Source organism: Belonocnema kinseyi, chromosome 2, assembly GCF_010883055.1.
Source record: "Belonocnema kinseyi isolate 2016_QV_RU_SX_M_011 chromosome 2, B_treatae_v1, whole genome shotgun sequence".
In the NCBI taxonomy this organism is placed as follows: domain Eukaryota; kingdom Metazoa; phylum Arthropoda; class Insecta; order Hymenoptera; family Cynipidae; genus Belonocnema; species Belonocnema kinseyi.
In genome coordinates this window covers 96,765,272-96,781,221 of record NC_046658.1, presented here as the reverse complement: position 1 = coordinate 96,781,221, position 15,950 = coordinate 96,765,272, and positions in this window count along the sequence as shown.

The window sequence follows — 15,950 nt, the reverse complement described above, 5'->3', positions numbered from 1 at the left end:
TTGCATCCGGTTATCTAGAAGCCTTTAGGGGTAGTTTCGGTCAGGCCTACCTACTGAGGGGAAATGTCGTCGATATTGCTCAATTGCCAAATGGTATTTTATAAATGCGATTGACTCAATTTCCCCTCTCTGGGGAGACCTGGTTTAGGTCAATAAATCTTCATGTATTGACTTCATTATTTATCCCAGATTCTATTGAAACCAGTTTCGAAGTTCTTAGCGCGATTATTCGTTCCCGCAGATTTAGCGCAGGATTCCAACGCTTTTCACAAATAACTCCTCTTTGGTACCCTTCAACCGCCCTACCTGTTCGTTTCCCCTCCTCATTGACCCCTTCTTCAGTCTTTAACCCCATTCTCGTCCCTGATCCCTACCCAAACTCACCCCTCTAACCCTCAATCTCTATACCTCCTTTCATCTGACCCTACGTTATATGTCATACTTCCTATCATTACTTCCACCCCTTTCCACCCCTGTCCCATCAAAAACATGTTCCCCATTCCTTACCATCTCTTGATCTATCCAACCCATCCCCACTTCTACTCTCTCACAAAACTACTCACACTTACCTCCTCTCCGTTCCCTTCTTCTTTCTACGCATTAAGACTGATTCTCAATAAACCCTAGCAATGGTTCGTGGGACGGTTTTTATCCTTGGTACATACCATACTTTTCAGGTGAAAATTATTCATCTACAATTGCTCTAGGGTTACTTATTATTCATGACTATGAATCACTGAAAAAATGAAAATTCAAAGCGTAGAAAAAAAACTTTATTATTATTTATAAGAAAATATTGCCGGTGGAATTAAATTTAATCATCTTGAACCTAAACCTGCTAATTTGTATCAATGAAATATCAGGTTACTAATTCGCTACATCAGGAAATGAATTTGAAAACCAAAATGCTGATTTTGAAATTTAGATATACTTCCTTGAAGTATAGTTAAAATTTCAATTTCCTTTGAGGAAGATAAATTTTTACAATGTGATAAATCTTTTCTCCTAGTATAATAGCAAACTTAGTGAAAAGTTTACGATCTCGGTCATAACGATTGCCTTGTGCTCGCGAAGCGAGATACCTATAAAGGTCAGGTTACTGATCCTTTTCACCCTCTCTCAACAGTTGAGATCCACCCCACGCGAACTGGCTGAGTCTGCGCTGAAATTCCACAACCACCACGTACCTCTTATCAAAATGCATCCCTGATATGTTACCGCTCATTCCTTTTCTTCCCTCAGATGCAGCATTCACAATATAAGTCATAAATGATTTTGGCTTACACTCTTTGAATCATTCCACTTACAAATACCCCTCTATTTACAGAAGAAATATCTACAAGTCTTCTACAAAAATATCCAGTAGATTTACTGAACCATCATGGACATTTTGCCGGCCTTGTAAATATTGGAAATGATCCTAGAAATCCTGGCATTGATGACCTCCCTCTTTGATTCGGGTATGGCTACAATGGCTACATTATTAATAACATAAAAAATGGCCACAATTTCTGCCATAACATTGTGAAAAACTGTCTTTAGTATGCTCCATCAGTAAATCTAAAAAATCTGAACAAATCACGTGTCCTTTGAGTATGGCCGTGTAGGAAAAGGTGAGAATTCAACAACTTCTTCCAGTATTGTGATCCTGTGAAATCGGCGCGCATTTCCTCGCCGTGGAAATGTACTTGGGGTCGTTCCAGACCTTCCCCGGGGAACTCATCTGTCAGCGAAATCCTCCCAAGGCCACCGCATCCGGCTTCATTGCTGCCTGGTACGGAAGTCCCGGAATTTCGGGCAAATGGCAGTTTTTCTACCGGCCGGCCCGGTACCCTCAACCGAAACGACTCCCACGCGACCTTACCTGGATTTTCGACAGGTGTGTAACTACGTACCTATCCTTCGGCAATATGGTGGTGCTAGACATCTTTCACAGACCCTCACCATAAATCTGACTCGAGAAAGGTCGCCCAGTCCCAGATGCGAGACCCCAGACCTCCAGAGGTAGGTTCCAGCTTCCACTACTACCTTAATTTCCTATCCACGCTACCCTCATTCCTCTGACCGGAAGTCCAGCAAATCATTTTCTAATTCGCTTTTTCGACCTCTGTTCCATTTTCCCGGCCAGTTACTGTCACTTGTTACAATGTCTCTTTCGGGCCGCAGGTTGAGTTTTAAATTTAGTAAGGACCGTATTGTAGAGAGGCTTATGGAAATATATTGGAGTTATAGGAGGAGATTGAATATGAGAAAGAAAGTAGACACGCACTTCCGGCTTCGGAATTCCAGCACTTGGAGGAAGATCCTTTGCTTCCCCTTGGATCAGGGTTGTAGAAATGCATGGGAGGATGTAGATAACATTCCTCGTGAAAGCTTGATGGGGTGAAAGTGAAAGGGTGAGGAGAGAGTGGGAGTGGTAGATAGAGGACAACGGGGAGAAAGAGTGTATGCGAAAAGCACAAGATTCCGAGAAAAGCTGTGAGATCAGGGAAGCGGATTGTATAATCGGAAGCTAGATTTTCAATTATATAAAAAAATTTGTTTTATTCTCAAAAAAATTAAAAATATTACTGCACTGCGTCCGTAAATGGAGCTAATACTTACTAGCGCCATTTTATCATTATTATTCATTTAAAATGTTTGAGTATTTTACAACAGTATATTGTATGGTTTATGAATAAAAGATTTTTAAACTAAAAACATTAAATTTAAGTATAAATAATAATTATACTTTAAATTTTTACTATGCGTAGCCTTATATCAATATTGTAAAACATTGATTTTATTCTTTGTTATAAAAAAACGTTCGAACTGTGTATAATATATACGTGCTTTCAGATTGCAAATAAAATTCTATTTAAGAAGCTTTCATAATCCGAATATCTATAAATAGAAGCGTCCCAAATTTAATAATTTTAAATAAAATAGAAAATAATTTTCCAGACAATTTCACTTGTAAGATTTAACAATAAAAGTCTGGATTTTAGCTTTCAGTTTAAAGCGCTAAAAGCGTCTCAACGAAAAATGTAAAAGTTGATATTTTAATCAAAAAGATGTGATATTTGATATTTCAACCAGACAGGATTTTGGTTATAAAAAAAAAGTTGAAGTCGACAAAAAACGAATTTTCAATAAAACAGTTGAATCCTCAACCAAAAAATATTAATTTTTAATCAAACTGTTGCATTTTAATCAAAGAGGATCACATTTCTACCAAAATAGATGAATTTTTAACAAAGAAAGATTTTGTATTCAATTGCGAAAAAGAAATTCAACAATTATGCGGAATTTCCAAGCTAAAAAGTTGTATTCTCTACAAAACAGTTGAATTTTCATCTAAAAATACAAATTTTTCCCCAAAAATATTAATTTTCAACCAAAAAGTTTCAGAAAAATAATAGAATCTCTAACCCAAAAGAAAGGTTTTCAACAAAACCGTTGCATTCTTAATCCAGAAAGAACATATAGTTAAATTTGCAGGTAAAAAAATGATTTTCGACACACAAAAACGATACAATTTCCAATAACAAATTTGAGTTTTCAACCAAAAAATATTAATCTTCAACTCATAAAATAAATTTTTAACAAAGAGGTTTAACATTTAATTAGAACAATTATCTCTTAAAAAAATACATGAATGTTTAACCAAACAGTTGATTTTTCATCTAAAAAGGGTCAATTTTCAACAAAAAGTGGAATGCTTAAATTCCCCGTTATAAAAATTAATTTTTTAGACATTTTTTTTAATATAAAATAGTTAAACCTTCAAACAATGAAATTAATTTTAAACAAAGTAGTAGATTTAGATGTAAGATTTTATGTAAATAGTTGTATAATAATTGTAAATAGTAAGGTTAAGATTTTATAAAAATATGATTTAAGAAAATCAAATTCGATTAAAATCAAATTCAAAATCTTATTTAACGTCCAATAAAGAAGTTAATGTATATGATTTCTGAAAACAAAACCAAGAATCCAATGACCAAATTTGGAAAACCACCATAAAATGCTTCTATTAAAATTTAAAAGAAAATACCCTTAAAACAAATTTTTTCCCGCATAACAAAATCTTTTGACAAAAAAAAGAGGGCAGAAAAATGAGTCTTCGTATTCTTGGTTTTGTTTTGAGGAATTCTATAAAAAAACATAAATTCTCAGTGAAGATCGATATAGTGAAATTTTCAACTAAAAACGATCAATTGTCACCCGAAAATATGAAAGTAGACTTTTTAATTTAAGAGAATCAACTATCAACAAAAAATAGTTGGATTGTATTATTGAGTTCTATTTATTCAATTCGCTTCTTGTCGAAACGCGAGAAAAAGGGCAAATTCGAGAGAATATATTTGATCTACTAGTTAGAATTAAAAAACAATATTGCATTTAATATGAACTCAAATTTTGGGGAGAGGATAAATTAAGGTCGAACTTATTCAGAATCGAAGATTTAATGGTAATAGGATCCTCTGGGAAAGGTGTTTTTTCCGTCCAGTTTCCTCCTTGCTCCAGCATGTCCTCCTAGTCGCGAGGGAAATTCGCCCACTCCGCACAGGGATTTTCTGATCTGAGGGAAGAGCAGCTTCCGTTTCTGTATTGAAGTAGATCGGGGAAAAACGAACCGCAGTTCCCATTCTGACCGCCTGCTATCGGCATACTAGCTTTTGGAGGAATTTCCAAGCTTTTCCGGAAGAATCATCTTGTTCCAGGAATCCCACAGGAACCTGTGCGTATCGAGAGTCCTTCTCTCCGCGTTACCACCCTGATAGGCGAGTGCTTGAATTTTTCGTCAAAATCCCATTTCCGCGGAAAATTAACGAGACCTGGCGCCCCTGGTCTAGGCCACCTATAACGTGAAATCATCCCTTGTCCGTTCCATTCGTCAATATGTCAATAATTCGATAATTCATTCATTTGATTGTCACTCGCGAAACTTGGGAGCGGAAGCTTTTATTTCCGTTTCGCGAATGTGTTTCACATGAATAATTAAAGTCGCGAATTAAATTTATCGAGATATTAATTTCGGAATTAATCTTGTAATATGTGGACATAAATGTTATTAATCGAGGGTGGAGGTTAATATTGGGGGCCACGAGTTGTCGATTTAATTTAATATTGATGATGTTAAACAGGAGGTTCTCGTATGTACCGGAAGCTTCAAGGGAAGTTTCTTGCTTGAAACTCTGATTTTCTGATACAAACGTTCGAGTTTGTCGTGTGCAGCTTCCGGGTTTTCTATTTACTGATCGATATTTGAAGGTAAGAAAATTCCAGAAAGGCAGATACCTCTCGCCGCACAGGACCTCCTGTTGCATCGGGTGGCTGTGTCTGGGGTTTGTCACTCCCTAGGGACTAGTGTGATCCAGTCCAAACCACTCGAATAGCGCGCTAAGCGAGATAATCATATAGGTATATAAATATTAAAAAAAAGACTCTCAAGAAAAAAAGACTCTTAAGAAAAAAAGACTCTTAAGAAAAAAAGAATCGAGAAGTCCAAAAATATGTACTCATTTGAGGAAAAATAAATACACTATGCGCATATTTATTTGTGTTCATTTTATTAGCAATTTTCTTCCTTTTAGGTAAGAAATAGATTGGCTTCCTCATAGAGGGAGCTTTTTCTCGAACAATAGAATAAAATGGACACTTTCAATATTTTTTAAGCTTATATTTCTGTTTGAGCGAACATCTTATTTAAAGAAAATCATAAAAAGTCAATCAATGTGTTGTGTCGTCACGAAAAACTTTTTAACTTACGTTAGTATTATATTCTAAAGAAAAAGCTTCTTTTCAGAGTTGGTAATTTAAAGCAGGAACAAGTTTTCCAAGAGCTTCAATTCACGACTTTGTTCGTCGCAATTCTGCTTTAACATATGGCGGCGGTGAGTGGACGGACCTTTCGTATCATCTCAAGGGGAAACTACGGGGACAAAATAAAGTTATTTCTTAATACATTGCGTGATCTAAACGGTTTCTAAATGACGGTAGGCGCCTTTGTCCCCCGTATTTTGAAGTCAAGCCCAACTTATTTAGTCATCCGATTTCTGTTTCTGGACCAAAAGCTGTAGTTGTAAAAGTTGTTTCAAAGGTGATACATTTTGAAATTGCAGAAGTCCCAGCTCAAAAAGAATGATTAGGCATATAATAAAACGTATTGATTAGGGTGGTCCAAAAATGCATCGCAACTATCAGTCATATGGGTTTGACTCCCCTAACACACCCCCACGAGTACCTGAAAACTACCCTTAAAACCAAAAATGTCAATTTTTCATGAAATCGACTTGAACACTGTATTCTCACTTTGAACACTTTGAACACTGTATTCTCGTATTGTTGAATCAAAATGATTAATATTGGTCTAATGGATGTATTTATTATCATTGGGTAATTAATTTTCAATTATTTAAACAAACGAAATTTGTTTAAATTTTTTTTCTCGAAAATTCGTTTTTCCCCTAAAAATTATTACTATTAGTCTACTAGAATATTTATTAACATTGGTTAATTAATGTTTTATTATTTAAACAAATGGGATTTGTTTAAACAATTTTTTTTAATTTCTTTTTTTCCCTTACAAATTATTACTATTGGTCTATTCGAATATTTATTAACATTAGTTCATTAATTTTCAATTATTTAAACAAATGGAATTTCTGTGAATAATTTTTTTAATTAAAATTATTAATATTTCTTCAGTGGAACATTTATCAACATTGTTTGATTAGTTTAATTTTTTTTAAATTTTTAATAAAAAATATTACTTAAATCTTACTGATAAATTAATTAATGATTAGTTATTAATTATTACTGATAAATATTTCACTAGACCAAGAGTAATAATTTTTATTTAAAAAAATAGAAACAAAAATTTTAAAACAAATTCCTTTTGTTTAAATAATTGAAAATGAATGACCTGATGTTAATAAATATTCCACTAGCGCAATAGCAATCATTTTTAGGGACAAAACAAATTATTTAAACAAATACCATTTGTTTAAACAATTAACAATTAATGAACCAATGTTATTAAATATTCTACTAGACTAACAGTAATAATTTTAAGGGGAAAAAATAAATGTAAAAAACATGTAAATAAATTCCATTTGTTTAAATAATTAATAATTAATTAACCATTGATAATAAATATTCCATTAGACCAATATTAGTAATTTTAAGTACAAAAAGACCAGAATACAGTGCTCGAAATGTCGGTTTCATGAAGAATTGACATTTTTTCTTTCAAGGGTAGTTTTCAGGCCCTCATACTTTCCCGTCACATTTTTGCAATCCCTAAAAAATTATTCCAAAAACTCAAAAAAGTGATTTTTCCCCATGAATTTTACATGGGAAACTTCAAGTCAAAACCGGCACCTGTTAAAATCGAAAAATAAAAAAATAATAAATTAGGGAATTTCTTTTTTCGGATTTGGAATGAAATTGGTGGGATCGTTGCCCTCTAAAAAATAAAACCCTTTTTGAGCCACACTAGTATTGATGGTTAAATTGAAAGAAACTAAGCGGTAGCTGTCATTCGTAATTAAATGATTATACATATTTGATTGCGTCAACTGAAAGATGTGGCATAAGCAACAGAATTTTACCAACCCAAAAATATTCTTGGGTCAACCAAAAATTTTGTTGTGCATATAATAACCATATTCTAGGGTTTATTCAACCTAAATTTTGTTCATTAAACCAAATATTTTTACGGGTATATATGGGCTTGATCTGCATAGCACAAGGTTTAAAATGGTCACTTACAATTAAGAAAGGACCCATTAACGCTCGAAATTCAAATTTTTAATGCTTTTTTCAGCGGCTTTGTTCACTATAAAAATGTTTTTAAAAGAATTCCAAAATAATCTTTTCTGATGGAAAATTGTCTAAAATTTTCAAATATGTTATGCAACTTTCGAAAAAGTGCAATCATGAAAAGTTATGATTGTTTAATTGTAAAAAATTTGGTTTTTTAAATCAAACTTTGTTTTTCAGATAATTCGTGGCATCGGACCCTAAGTTTGAGATTGTATGGATAAGTGTAGTGAAAATCAAAATGAGGACATCCAATATGGCGGTTAAAATCCAACAATTCTATGCTATTTTCATCAGTTTTACGAATAACAAAACCTTTAATTAGATTTTTATGAAAATTCATATAGGAGGTTTTTTTGGCCGCTGATCGCGAATCTGCAATCAGGTTTTCCAATTTCGAGATGGCGGATCCAATATTGTCACGAAAAATGTGAAATATTGTTTGATTCTTATGCAATTTTGTATACAGGGCCGCCATATTGGATCCGCCATCTCGAGATCCGCCATGTCAGATTCGTGATCAGCGACCCAAAAAAGTCCCGCAGATAAATTTTCATGAAAGTCTAATGAAAATTCTTACTATTCGTAAAGGTGATGAAAATAGTTTAGAATTTTTGGCTTTTATCCGCCATATTGAAAGTCACTATTTTGATTTTCGCAAAACCTATCAATAGAATTTCAAGTTTAGGGTCCAATGCCACGATTTATTCACTATTGTCTTATTTTGTCCCGCGGATTTGAAGTGAAAAATTTATTTGAAAAAAAGTTTGATTTAAAAAAACAAATTTTCTATAAATAAACAATTATAACTTTTTATTATTGTATGAGAAATTATTATATTGGAATTTTTTAAAAACATTTTCATAGCGAACAAAGCCGCTGGCAAAAGTATTGAAAAATGGTATTTTGGTCGTTAATGGGTTAAGAAATTTAGTTCAAAAGAATTCACGGGATTTTAAACGATTTCTCAAGGATTTCAAGGAATACGGAAGTATTTTAACGAACTTGTAGGATGCCAGGCGATTTTTATGGGACTTCGATGACCTCGTGGGTTGTCAAAATATTTTAAGAGATTTCAAATGATAATTTTTTTTGGACTTACGTGATATATAATATTACATAATAAAAATGAACTTAAACCAATACTTTTGTATATAATAGCATGAAAAGTAATTTTAAAAACCAAATCAGGTTTCAGTAAATAATATATATTTTTTAATAATTAGAAAGAGTAAAATTAAATAACAAATGTTTAAGAATCGCCCTCTCCCCCTCATTACCCTAAGTAAGGATTTATTCCGTTTTTCGTACCCCTTTCCCTCTCCAATACATCTTTTGTATGATTTAGTTTCGTTTTCGTCGGTTTTTTTCGGGATCATCTAACAGACTGTAAGGATCAATTGATCATCGATTTTATACCGGAGATGGTTGGCAACACTGAGCTCAATTCAAATTCCATTGTTTCAAAGGGCAAGACTTATTGCAAATGTAAAAACAAATATAAAAAATTCCTGGTTTGCGAAAAATTCTCGACTTATCCCCGATATTCTTTGTAAGTGACCACCTTGTAATTATACATGCTTATGTCTACACTCCACTGGGCAAATGAAAGCGGTCAGCCCGCAAAACGACCAGCCAGTAGCCTATTGGGCTGGAGCGTTTCTGCCCGATACCGCAGGCTCACAAAAAATATTGTCTGCACAAGACAAGTGACAAGGTTACTCTCATAGATTTTGAGCCGCTGAATCTGAATCTGGCCTTAGAATTTTTCCAACACGTCTCAGTTTTAACCTAGATGAAAAAGTAGAGAAAAGTTTAGGAATTTCTGGTGACACAAGCCATACAAAAAATGTTCTGCACGAGACAAGTGACTAGGCTACGCTTATGGATTTTGAGCCGCTGAATGCAAATCTGGGTTCAGAATTTATCTTACATGTCTCAGTTTTCCCCTAGATGCAGAAAATAAGGAAAATCCTAGGGATAATGTGCACGTTATTTTGATGATACCAGTATACGCGAAAATAGACACATCGATATTATATTCTAAAGTGAAACGACTTGTAGAGATTTAATTTGTATACATAAATTCTTTAGTGTGCCCTCTATTTCCCCTAGCTTGGGTAAGTATAGGTAAATTGAAGGTCTTTCTCAGATTATATAGAGTTACACAAAAGAAAATAAGAAAAAACTAATATCCTTTACAGTTTTTCCTTCGAAATCAGTCACTTGTCCCGTGCAGAGAACTTTTCTTTGGTAGGCCTGTGTGACAAGAAATTTCCTAGGCTTTTCCCTACATTTTATAACTAGAGAAAAAATGGAACAAGCTCGAAAAATTTGGGGTTCAAACTTAGATTTAGCACGCAAATCTGCAAAGGATATGGCATTTTTGTTGTTTCTTCCCGTACAAATCTATATAATATGAGAAAGACTTTCAATTTCCCTAGAATTGCTCAAGCTAGGGGAAACAGAAGGCACACTAGATCATTTCTGTGTACAAATTAAGTCTCTATAAGTCGCGACACTTAAGAATATAACATCTATATGTCTATTTCCGCGTATACTGGTATTATAAAAATAACGTTCGGAATATCCCTAGGTTTCCCCCTATTTTTTGCATCCAGGGGAAAACTGAGACGTGTAGGAGAAATTCTGAGGCCATATTCGAATTCAACGGCTTAAAATACATAAAGATAACCTAGTCACTTGTCTCGTGTGGACAACTTTTTTTTGTGGGCCTTTGTAATTGATTATGCAACCGGTTCATGATATATTTGAAGGATTGAGATTTTTATTTGATTTGCATGTAATATTTTAAGCCAGAAATGATAAAAAGCGTCTAATTAATAATTTTATTAATTTTTTTAAATCTTTCGTTTTATTTATGTTTATTTTATACAAAAAGGTGAACTCTTAAGTAAACGCGAATAACCTAATGAAGCAGCATCAAAACAAGCTATTTTAGGTGAAAATGGGTGCAGTTCCGCAAAGCTGAATTCTCCCATTTCGTTCAAACTCCGTATACTTATGCATTTTGACACGCTAATTACGAATATGATAGTAAAAATTGGCGATAAGGCGATGTTTATGGTGGAACCATGAAAAACTCCATACAAATTATGTCCTTTTGCGTTTATCCCAGCCAATACGTAAAATTTCGAAAATTTTCCAAATAAAGTTGTAGATCTCATCGGGATACAATGTTTTTGTTGAATACTTTTTTCCACCAGTTATAGTTTCCAATAAAATTAATGATAGATCTAAGCATTAGGTTTTTCATTACCATTCTTTACCATGATGACATACCCTGGAAGATCAATCTCTCATATGAGGCAAGAAGACACCTCTGTGACTAGTCACATATATAATTTTGATCAAATCCATACCCCTTTCTAACGTCTCATGGGGGCTAGAAGACACTCCTGGCTGAAGCTTCTAAACAAAATACTAGTATTATTAGTGAGGATCGCAGAAAACAACGGACAATTTATACAGCTTTAGCTTCTTATTTTTTTAAAGCCTTTATTTCTCATATTATTAGACAAGATTCGTAATATATTATTAAAAATGTGGAACAGGCTAGAGATGATAAAAAAAAGAAAAAGGGAGTACTTAAAAAAAAATTAAATATTCATTATTCGCGAAGAGTTAATTAATTCTATAAGAAAAGTGAATAAATAGGCTTTTGAATGAATAAGTAAAACAATTTATTTTAAATTGTAAAAACTGAGGGGGGTGAGATTTGAACTCGCGACTTTCCGCTTAGTCAATAAGATCGTTACTCGCAGGCTACAAGGGCCGTTGGAAGATTTTGTTTACTACCCATAGTAATGGCCTGATATTTTTTGGATGTCATTTTTCTCGAAACTGGTTAAAAAGAGCATCTTGCCGCTTAGATAATTAAGTCTCATAGTAATAAACTTTCATTTAAAAAAAACACCAATAGAATCAAGAGAAATACGTTTCGATCTCCACTTGCCAGCAACCATAGCTTTTTGAGTTGAACTTAATAAATGACCAAAGCCGTTAAGATGCCGAAAAAGTGGTTAGCTTTACGAAAAATGTCATAACGGTAGATATGTAGTTCATTCATAATAATAAGGTGAAGGTGAGAGTGTTTTTAAATTCAAATGTCAAAATCTATTATTATATTCGGTTTCTACATCATGGTTTTGTATTAAAATAACATACATTTCAGACTATATTTTCCCAGGAAATACGGATTTTTCCCACATATAAGTTGAACCTTCGAATAACAACCTATTATTATAAAACCAGGCGGTCAATTATGTATACATATAACTAAACCTCTGATGTGACAATGACACATAATTAACCCCCTGATTGTACAGTAGCAGTTCGATATTCGAAGGTTAAAGTGTAAGTTGGGGAGAAATCCATATTTCCTTGCAAAAACCAGTCTGAAAAATATTTCATTTCAATAAGAAAACGCAAAAGAACACACTCTTTTTCTCTTCTAGAAAATTCAATCAGCAGACAATCATTTGACATTGAAATTTAAGACTACCCAAGCGGTTAAAGAAAAAATAAGGTAAAAGGATAGTGTATTATTGTATGAATTATGAATCCGTGAATCTAATTTTCCACTGCTCATCGTTCTGGCTACCGAGTGTGGACTTCCATTTTAGTTTTCCTGTGCGAATTGTTGAGGGAAAACATCGAAAAAGTTGCATTCGAGTGTATTAGATGTATTTTACCAGGAAGTGTCTTCTAAGCTAATAACCAACACAGAAGAAACAAAAGGTTAAATTTGTTTCAAATTGAATTTCAAAGGGTTAAATCATTGATATATAGTAGTGGGTTGTTAGAAGTGGAATAGGGAGTAAAAAGAGAGATGAAATCGATAAAGTCGACCTGTCCTTTTCTATGGATGATGATTGGTGATTGGTAGATTGATCCTTTTTCTAATGAAAGCAGGTGCAAGATGAGTAAAACCAATCACCATCCTTAGAAAAAGAGAGGTCGACTTTCTCGAATTTTCCTCTCTTTTTGTTTCCTATTCCACTTCTAAAGGTTAAATATTAACAAATAATGCTGCGAATGTTTCACTCAGATGAGGAGAAACTCTGACGTCACGATTAATGCAGTGCAAAATAATGAAACAGTCCCAGGCAGAAAAGTTATATATACTAGGATATATTATGCATAGTATTTATTTGTTTAATTTATTTTTTGTATAAAACAAATGAAAATTATACGTAATATTTTCCATGATGCATAACTATTCTTCCTGAGAGTTTAAAAAAAAATCGTAGTAGTATCAATAAAAAAAAACACAAATAAAACATTTTTCTTGCTCAAAAGTCCTTGCTATATTATAGATATTTTCAAATTGAACACGTTCGAAATAGCCTCATCTCATGTCTCATAAATTGCCATCCAAGCAAATGGATCGCTATTTATACTTTAACACACAACCAATGTGTTCACGAAAAAGAAAATTTCCTTTCATTCCACGCCCTGTGAGTAACCAGTGAGGTCTAAAGTTAAGTGATAAATAAATGAACAATTATATCAAATTTAAAAATCTGTTCATAAGAAAAAAATAATGACCCCCCCCCCACCCTGAGTAAGGATTTGCCTGATTTTCCTGACCTCTAACCTCCCCAAAGTTCCTTACGTAATTAATGGCCGCTACCCAAATGTTAAATATATGTGTTGCTGATGTTCAGAGTTAGTTATCATTATATACTTATTACTTGTCTGAAAAAATCTGTTTCAAATGAACTAAAGCACTTAAAAGCGCAACAAGGTGCGAAAAATGCTTTATTCTGTTTTATACAGTAAATAATTTCGCAACCGCTGGTGCTTTTGATGATTTCTAATGTATCATTTCAAAGCCAAATGGATTTAACTTTCCATTCAGAGTACTTCATATATTGTTAATTTAATTTATAAAACGTAATGTTCTTTTTTTGAGTAGCAGTGGAAAATCTCCCAAAAACACTTGGGACGATCCGCACTTCCCGAGAATGTGGGATTTTCAGCCAGTAAAAACCACTATCATTTCCTTCTTGACAGATATCCCGACAGCAACCGCTTTTGCATTTACCTTAGGCCTTAAGCTTATGCTGAGGGTGTACTTTTTCTTGCCTCCTAGAGCTCCTGCTCGTTTAATACTTCTGATGACCAAGATGGTCCAAACAATATGTACGGAGTGTCGTCAGAACCGCGAAAGCATTGCGCAATGGGATCATCGGTGTTAGACGTTTGGTTGGATATGATTGATTCTCACTGACAGTTCCGAGATCTTCGCTGCAGGCCTGTCTTGCTAAACGTGAAGCATCTCATTGTTAGAAACTTAGCATTTCGCTGCCAAGTAACCGCAGCTATATCAGCGATAACGCCTCGTGATGTCCATGTTTTTACCGATTTAGCAGGAAGCACACCTCACCTTGAGGTGTCCTGTGCAGATTAGCCTTGCGGTCAACTCTTCGCTCAACTAAGCAAAGGCCTTCAGGTTTCCCCTGACTGTCTTTGTCTTCATGCTGACTTTGACCTTTCTAATTTGCATCTGTCCGAAGTGGCTCCTCAGAGCATCCTATGATCTTGACTTTAATATGGCGAACGAAATCGCGCACCAAGGATTTCTGAATTCATCTATATTTTTAAGTCGTTTAAGACCTCAGCATAGGTTTGCTTCTCAACCAAATTTATCACAACCTCTTCAAGTCATGTGCATCTCGGAATCTGTTTCTTCAGTAACGGTTTGGAAGAATGTGTCGCCTTTTGGTCCTCTGCCTCTTCTTGGCTGGTGTCTGCGCCAACAAACCGGGTCTTCTAATTCTTTGCCGATGGTCTTGGGTCTGCCGCCTCCTGGGGTCTCATAGTAGGAGTTCTTTCCCTCCACGCGTAAACTAAATTTTCATTTGATGCTCCATGCTCGGACAACGTATGTGGTACAACTGACTCTCTCGTAGGATGTAGCCTTCGGCACGTTTGTTCATTCATCAGCTTGGGAACTTTTCATTCGGGACCATACCTGAAGAATTGTCCACGACTGCTCGTTAAATCGTGTAACCGTATTCAGCAGAAGTCCTTGATACAGGGACTCTTTATCCGCAACCCGTAAGCCTGGCCGAAGGCCCCAGCGGCGTATATTATCTAATAATTTGGACATCGTTTGAAAAAATACAGATTTAAAAATAATAAAAGTGTAATTTCGGCCTTCTCAATACATCCCGCCATTAGTAAATTCCCCCAATTCTAATTTTAACAAAGATTTATGTTTATTGTTTAGTTTTCATAGATTTTTTTAGTAGTTTTTATTAGAACCAAGTATTGGGTTTAAGGAAGCTGCAAGAAGGAGAAACATCAATTGCTGAAAAGGAACTCGAAGCGATAAAATCGTCCAAAGGAACACAAGGCATGGGTTCTAGTAGAGGATTTTTGTACCGAAACACGGTCGTATACACAGGTCCGGCGACTCTCGTGGAGGGGAAAGTTCTCTTATCGAAGCTTCAGGTTCATTACAAAAATTTTTATCAGGGGGTGTAATAGTAGAGTACTGGCAGTTTAATTTGAAACTTTGAAGTGATAAAATCAATATTTTCAACAGTATTTAATAATTTAAATTAATTTAAATAAAAATTATATTGTACGCGGAAAAATTTAATAAAGTGACTAAAAGTATAGAGATTATTCGAAATTCATACTTGAAAGAAAGATCGTGCATATTAGATGTGACAGTTTGTAAGTTTATATCAAAAAACCGAAGTTTTCAACTGCGAATGTACCGAAAATCGCGGGACTACTTAGAATTATTAAAATAAGAAAATCTAGTCGCAGCGAATACGATCTGTCCAAAAAATATAGGCACCTCGATTTTTGTTCAGATTTTCGAGAAAATCTCAGCAGAGAAAAATTCTAAAAATATGATACAACAGTCATGTTGCTGTTGAAGGTTTTGCCAATACTAATGAGGAGTTTCAAAATGTTCACATTCTTAGCGATTATTCCCTGGCGAATGAAAGGTGAAAAAGTACCATAATTATATTATCATTTTCGAATACTTAACTTGAAATAGCTCTAACAAGGAAACTATCCCAGGTGTCCCTCACCGATTTTGATGAAACTGCAATATGTTGTAATACATCGAAAAATAAGAGACACGTATTTTTTTT